The sequence below is a fragment of the Corylus avellana genome, chromosome ca9 (genome assembly GCF_901000735.1).
Source record: "Corylus avellana chromosome ca9, CavTom2PMs-1.0".
NCBI lineage: Eukaryota > Viridiplantae > Streptophyta > Magnoliopsida > Fagales > Betulaceae > Corylus > Corylus avellana.
Genome location: NC_081549.1, coordinates 2784124 through 2792663, shown reverse-complemented (window position 1 = coordinate 2792663; position 8540 = coordinate 2784124).

Below are 8540 nucleotides of genomic sequence, written 5' to 3'. Positions count from 1 at the left end.
TTTGATCAAATGATAATTTTAATAGTCACTCATTCTTAGTGGAACACAAGTAGGCCATTTAAAATTACTTGAAAAAATACAAATCTGTAGATGAGGGAGACATGCATGAATTTAGTGTGGTTTAATTAAATAAAAAAATTATTTATAGAATTTATATTGGAATGAAATTCTTATTTGGATGAATAAATAAGGGGAAATTTTAACGGAAGGTCCCTAGCCTATAAATAAAAAGCATGTGTATTTATTAATATGGGTAATAATTAAGCAAATATAGGTTGGAAGAAACCTAGCTCTCTAATTTTTCTCTTCTAACATGCACATAAGTTATAATTGTGAAGGAATTGAAGGATACCATTATCTTTGAGAAGATATACTATGTTCGTATAAGTAGAATCTTGGAAGATTAGAGATTTCGTTAGTTAATTTTGAAATGCCGTGAAAAAAAAAAAAAAAAATAACATTTTTATTCTACAATTATTTTATAACTTTTTTTTTCTAATAAGAAATAGATTTAACGATTAGTTATAAATGTCCCCTTCTTCTTCTTCTTATTAGTATTATTATTATTATTATAAGATAATAATTATGAAATAAAAATGTAACTTGTAAACATAACTCTTGCTTGCTTATAATTTTTAGATCTTCAATTTTTCATAATTTTATTCAAAACACAGCTTGAAAGTCAAACTGACAGCTTTTGGCCAGTTGCTTCTGTGAACGGCAACTTCAGCTCTATTTGCGTCGAGCAATCTGTTTTTGCTTCACTAAAAAGCCTCAAGCTAGAGTTGACATTTTGTTAATTAACAGATACATTATCTCTTTCAGAACTATTTATCCCGTAGAAATTGACAGTGACTCATTAGTTAACTACAAGTAGGAATTGCAAATGAGCATTTAGAAAGAAGAGAAGGAGAATAAACATATTTGTTTTTAATTTTCTTGCCATGCACCAAAGGAACAAGAGTAATGCTATTCAAACTCCAATACTCTCTTACATTATTTTTAAAATCATTATTTAGTAGTAATTCATCTCAAATTTAATAATAACTTTAAAAGTCATGTTAAAGAGTATGAAATTAAGAGTGTGAAAGTAAAAATGTATAATATTTCTCAAAGAATAATAAATTTGTAGATTGTTGTACAACTTAGTAGACTGTTGTGGTAATTTGCCAAAGAATAATAATTTTTTAACATTAATGTTATTTAATAGACTGTCGTATGACTTCTATATAATTGGGATGACACGGCAGTGAAAACCAATCTTTAAATCGGCAAGAATTATTAAAATAAAATATCAATGACTAATTTTCACTGCAACATCATATTAATGATTGATTCTCAACGTTAAATCGATCATCAAATTGTATGCAGTAGTATAACAGTCTACTAATTAAATAGCATTACTCACGCAAAATCTATCATTTATATTTTTATTCCATAATTATTTTATAACTTTTATTTTCTAATAAGAAATAGATCTAATGATTAGTTGTAAATGTCCTCATTACTACTCTAAGATGATTATGAAATAAAAATGTAGCATTACACCTCCTTTGAATTTTTAGATCTTCAATTTTTCATATTTTGATTCAAAACACTGCTCGAAAGCGAAACCGATGGCTTGACTAGTGATAAGATGTAAGCACGGCATGCCTATTAGATCCATTTGATTGACACCTAAAATTAGCAGATGTTACTCAACATGCTTCTCTTGCTTTCTCGGTGAACACTTGGGTCTAAGGTGCCATTTTCTTAAAACATACTTGACACCTGTAGTGTTGTACAAAGGAGAGTTGAGTGCACGTGGGACATGGCAAACTCTCAAGGGGAGCATTAATTCCCCCTCAATTGCTCTCAATAAATATGTATATTGTTGTATGACTTCCATAGGGATAACATGCATGGTAGTGAAAATGAAACTTTAAATCGGTAAAGTATTATTAAAAGAAAATATCAATGGCTAATTTTCACTGTAACATCATATCAGTAATATGACAGTCATACAACAATCTATTAAATAACTTTTTTTAATTTTTTTTTATTTTATCAAGTTCTGATCTAATGACTAATTCTCCCTATTAGAACGAAATTGTATACAGTATAATAAGAGTCTACTAATTAAATAGTGCAAAATCTATCATTTATCCTTTACACATGTACAAATAATGAGATGCGTACGTGTCTGGCCCAATGTTTCTCGTCTTAATTAATTGCCTTCCTTAACATCCAAACACGTGGCAATTCAGCAGGCAGTTGACTCAGCTTGGGCCTTTGTAGAGAAAGTTGTTGAGTCTGAAGAAACAAGCGAAGAAGACAGAAAAAAATTTTAATGTAGAAAAGATGAAGACAAAACTCAAAAGCGGAAGGGGCTTGTTAGTGCAATTTTTTTTTTTTTTTTTCTTTTTAAATAATAATAAAATTAAACATGGTGCTTGAATCCAATCATTAATTATTTGGGCTACAAAACCGTGGCTGAAAATTTGAAGATCTTTATTATAAAATGAATAGGAAAGCAAGGTTTCACCAAATTAGGCTGTTGAAGCTTGTTTTGAAGTAAGAATTTGTTTGGATTTACAATTTTAAAAAGTGCGATTTTAAAAATATTATTTTAAGTACATAATTCTTAGTTTGGCAATAGAACGTGCTCTATTAACTATGTACATTACATTGTCAAACACACTATTTTCAACGATAATAGAACGTGCTCTATTAACTATTAAAAATAAATGTTAGAATAATATACTCTAAAGATACAAGTTAGTTTAATGGATTAAGTTGAAAAAAATAATAATAAAAAAATAAAAAAATAAAAAATTATAACATAATTTGGAGAAAAATTTTATTATATTATTCTTTTTGTCACAAAACAAAATATATTTAATTTTAATTACCATGTATACATTAGTAAGCATAGCTGAGGCACTATGTATGTAATAAAAATAAAAATAATTACATGGATACCATTTTTATGAACCGAACCAAATTTAATTTGCAGTACTCTAATATATGAAGGAGCAGTAGACATGTCTTGCTATTTTTTGCATTAAACATTTCACATTTGACTGAACAAGTTTGATTTTCTGATGAAGTGATTCAGCCTCTATTCTTGTTGATGAGAGGAGAGTGACAATTAAGTAGCGTTGGCAGCAAGGGCAAGTCATGGGTCACCTCAAAATTCAAAAAAAAAAAATTATATATTATAAAAATTAAAAAATTCTAAATTTTAAATTTTAAATTTCAGGTATTTTTATGAAATCGGCCCTCTAAAATTAATTTTTTATATCCAGAATATTTTTCTTTTGGTTTTGTGCCCCTCTTAGGTAGCAGTTCGTGTTCATATATATGTCGAGTTCAAATTATATCAAGACATGAGTATATATAAGACTATGACTGTGTTTGACATTGTGATTTCATAGATTAAAAGTGTGATTTTAATTTAAACCAAATCACAAAAAAATAGATTGCTTGGGATTGTGTTTTTAAAAAATTGTGATTTAAAAACCTAGAAAATCTATATTTTCAAATCACAAGTAATGAGGTGTTTTTTTTTAAAAGGCTAAATTGCGATTTTGCCAGACGCGTAACTGTGTTTTTAAAAATCATATTTTTAAATTGTATATTTAATTAAACGGATTAGACCTCATAACCCACAAATTTTATATTAGATTCGCACTTAGCGTAACATGATATACTTCCAAGACCAAAACGTAACCCCAACGTAAAAATGATGTAGAAATGAAAATCTTCACGACCATGATGTTATTGTAACATGTTGTAATTTGTAAATATATGTATATATGTCTTCCAAATATAAAGGACGTGTACTGTATGTTGCACATGTAACATTGTTTTCAAGTGCACCCATCGTTCTCTTCCTCTACGCCAATATTGCAGGGAAAATTTTCAAAGTGTTTACCCCACCGCCATTAATACCACCACTTGCAAGATTTCTGACACTACCAAACAGAGAAAATGAAGGAAAAAACGAACGAATTTATTTCTGCACCTCTGCCCTGCCCCCCCTTTGACACAAGAAGGGACGCGCGAGAGCGAAATGACAGCAAATATGTGGGAGAGAGTTACAGCAAGAGGGGGAGTTTGTGAAGTAGGTCCCTTCTTCGGACAGAAAATTTCTGCCCGGATAGCGACTACATATCTTGTTCGGACAGAGAACTCTTGCTCGAACAGAAAATTTCTACTTTTCGGTTCAGACAACAACTCATCTGTTCGGACAAATAAACTCTTGCTCGGACAGAGACTATGCACGAAAGTCCTCAATCACACATTCCAAGGTTAATAGGGGAGCCCTCCATACGGGGGATCCCCATCCCTCAGTAGGAGTTGGTGTAAGAAGTTGTTGTTGTGTAGGGGTGCAAAGGTGGTTACGGTTAGCGGTTAGTGGCAATAACCGCTAACCGTAACCGCCCTAGCGGTTAGTAAATTTCACTAACCGCAACCGCTAACCGCTAAGTAGGTCCCTTCTTCGGACAGAAAATTTCTGCCCGGATAGCGACTACATATCTTGTTCGGACAGAGAACTCTTGCTCGAACAGAAAATTTCTACTTTTCGGTTCAGACAACAACTCATCTGTTCGGACAAATAAACTCTTGCTCGGACAGAGACTATGCACGAAAGTCCTCAATCACACATTCCAAGGTTAATAGGGGAGCCCTCCATACGGGGGATCCCCATCCCTCAGTAGGAGTTGGTGTAAGAAGTTGTTGTTGTGTAGGGGTGCAAAGGCGGTTACGGTTAGCGGTTAGTGGCAATAACCGCTAACCGTAACCGCCCTAGCGGTTAGTGGCCGGTTAGCGGTTAGTGAAATAGATAACCGCCCGCTAACCGCTTTTTTAAAATTATGCTTTTTTTTGGGCTTTTTGGGCTTTTTTTTACCCTCTTTTTTTTTTCTTGTATTTTTAATATCTTCTTGGGCCCAATTGCTATAAAAAGAGCCCATATTGAAAAATCAAAAATATTTGACCCAAAATTTACATTTACTTGTACTTAAAAAAAAATTTCCTTAAATATTAAATCATAACTCGTTAACTTTTTTTTTTTAGGAAAAAAAAAAAATTCAACACAACATACAAAAAAAAGTTCAGAATTCAGATAACTATCACAACATATAAAAAAAAAATATAAAAAAAGTTCAACACAAAGCATATAAAATAAGTTCAAATAAAACATTAAATGATACAAATAGTCAAATAAAACATTAAAACTTCATCAATCTTCTCATTTGATCCTCTAGCAAATCTTGTGGACATCAAAAGAAGAAAAGTTATAATATTAAACATAATAATATTAAGGTACAAGCATGTACACATATCAAAAAGTGCTTAATATAATTGTATTGTAATTAAAATACTATGACAATTCAAAAAATAATAATCTTCGTTACTAACAAACCTCTAGGAATGAGATTGATTAGGTTTAGTTTAAGGTTAGGAAGAGATGAATATATATGGGTATTAAAACGACGTAGTTTTGGCTTGTTCAATTTTAAAAAATTGTTCAACAAATGGTTCAAAAAATTGTTAAAAAAAATTTGTTCAAAAAATGGTTCAATTTCTTTTTTCATAAAATGGTTTAATCAAAATAGTGTTCAAAAAAATGAAAAATATATTAATACTTAAATTGTTGTTATAAGTAATTGTTGAATCTAATGCTAATTGCTTAATTTGACATTTTATGAATCACATTGTCATTGTATATAAATATTATGATTAAATATTTGAATTGTCATTGGATCATATGATTAAGTGTTGATCTTATAAACTTACAAACAAACAAAAATACTTCAATTGTAGTTATAAGTAACACATTGTTTAATCCAATGTCAATTACTTAATTTGATATTATATGAATCACATTGTCATTGTCATTGTACATGAATAATTAATTAAGTATTGGAATTGTAATTGGATCATATAGTTAAGTATTTAGCTTATACATTTATATTATTCAATATGCATATAATATAACTATAAGCAATTATATATATATATATATAAAATTCAAAATTGTTCAAAATTGTTAATTTTCTTCTTTTTTTTTTTCTTTCAAAAAATGGTTAAATTTCTTTTTCTAAAAAATGTTCAAAAAATACATTAATACTTCAATTGTGATTATAAGTAACACATTGTTGAATCTAATGTCAATTACTTAATTTGATATTATATAATCATATAGTCTCATTAAATTATATCATATGATTCATATGATTAATTATTTAAATTCTTATCATATTTACTTATAATCTTTTTTCTTTGAATTGAACTTAATATCTAATGGTAAATGGTAATGTTCAAACTCCTAAATCCTAAATTCCTAAAGTATCTAATAATGCTTTAATTAAATTGTAGACTTGTAGTTATAAGTAACATATTGTTTAATTCAATTGAATCAATTGTGATTATCATTGTACATGAATCATATGATTAACTTGTAGACTTATGACTTATGAGTTATGTCATATTATATATGTATTATTTATTATTATATAATCATATGATTTAATGATCAAGTCATCATGTGATATAATCATATCAATTATAGTGATAATATATAAATTACTAAAATTATAATGATAATACATTAATACTTAAATTATGTTTATAAGTAACACATTGGTCATTGTTTAATCCAATGTCAATTACTTAATTTGATATTATACGAATCATATCATCATTGTACATTAATAATATGATTCACTTGAAGTCTTGAATAAAGTATTTGAATTGTCATTGAATCATATGATTAACTATTGATATTATACATTTATATTATTTATATACATATGTAGACTTATATAGACTTACAGGTTTATAATATACATTGGAAATAAGTCTCTAGATATTTAATTGTTGTATTAGTATGAATTGGTATACTTATGAGTTATGTCATATTATATATGTATAATTTGTTATTATATAATCAAATGATTTAATAATCAATCTCATGTGATATAATCATATAAATTATAGTGATAATATATTAATACTCAAATTGTGATTTAATTATTTTTTTAAAAAAATTGTGATTTAATGATAAAGTGATTATATGATATAATCATACAAATTATAGTGATAATATATTAATACTCAAATTGTGATTTAATTATTTTTAAAAAAAATTGTGATTTAATGATCAAGTGATTATGTTATATGTATAAATATTTTTATAATTATAATTATAAAAATATATTATATAAAAAGGCGGTTAGCGGTTAGCGGTTACGGTTAGTAGACCCAATAACCGCTAACCACTAACCGCTAGGCGGTTATGGCGGTTAGGCGGTTAGGCGGTTAGACGGTTAGGCGGTTGGCGGTTATAGCGGTTAGCGGTTAGTGGGCGGTTAAAAACCGCCCGCCTTTGCACCCCTATGTTGTGCGCATTTTTTTTTTTTAAGAGGTGTAAGTCGTTTGAGTTTAGGAAAATATGACGAAGGCATGATGGGAAGTTGATTTTGTGTGATGTTAGAGATCTCTCATCATGACGCAAACCATCCAAATGATGTATTAGGGAGACAAGGTCACAAGAGTATAAGACAATCGTCTACTTGGACAGTTGGACGGTTGATTTCAAGATGAGAATTTGGTTAAAAATTGTATTTAGATTAAATTTTGGGAAAAATATAAAAAAGCCCCCCAAACTACCAGCCGTTTTCGATTTAGCCCCCTGATGTTCCAAAAGTCATAAAGTAGCCCCCTAAACTACCAAACTGTCGCATTTTGGCCACTCCGTTAGTCAAAACCGTCAGTCTGGACGGAAACTACAAAACGACGTCGTTTGGTTATGGGTAAGTTACAAAAATGCCCTTCTATGTATTTTTATTTTTTTTTTTTTATTTTTTTTTTATTTTTTAAGGAGGAGTAAAACGGCGCCGTTTTGCTCCCAAAAGGGTTCACTTACCCTAAGCAAAACGGCGCCGTTTTGCTTAGGTTAATTAAACCCTTTTCCCCATTCTCAATCAATCCCACGCAGCACAGCTCCCCCCCTCCCCCTCACGCACAGCCATGGCCGATTCTCTTCTCCACACGCACAGCTCCGGTGATCCAGCCCATCGCGCCGGTGGTCCCCCTCACGCCGATTGTCGTCGTCCCGTCTTCACGCCGTCGTCCTGCAAAACCCAAAAACCCAGAAATCATTCCGTCCAAAAATCATTCCGTCCAACCTAGAAATCATTTTGTCAAAACCCACTGGCCGGGTTGTTGATCTGTAACATTCACGTTCTTTGATTTCATGGCTACTGCAGAGAAAACCAAATTCAATTCCCATAGATGGGTTTGGGTGTTGTTTTCTGCCCTGGAGAATTATTTTATTTTATTTTATTTTTTTCTTTGGGTTCTCTTAGGATTGTCCAATAGTTAGAGGCTAAGATTTGAACCTAAGCGATTGAGAAGGAGATGAAACCATATTTCTCTCCAGAGGAGTTGAACCCAACATCTGAGACAAGATGAAGTCTGAGCCGAGAAGAAGGTTTGTTCAAGCGTGGAGGGAAAACGCTGAACAAGGGTTTAATTAACCTAAGCAAAAC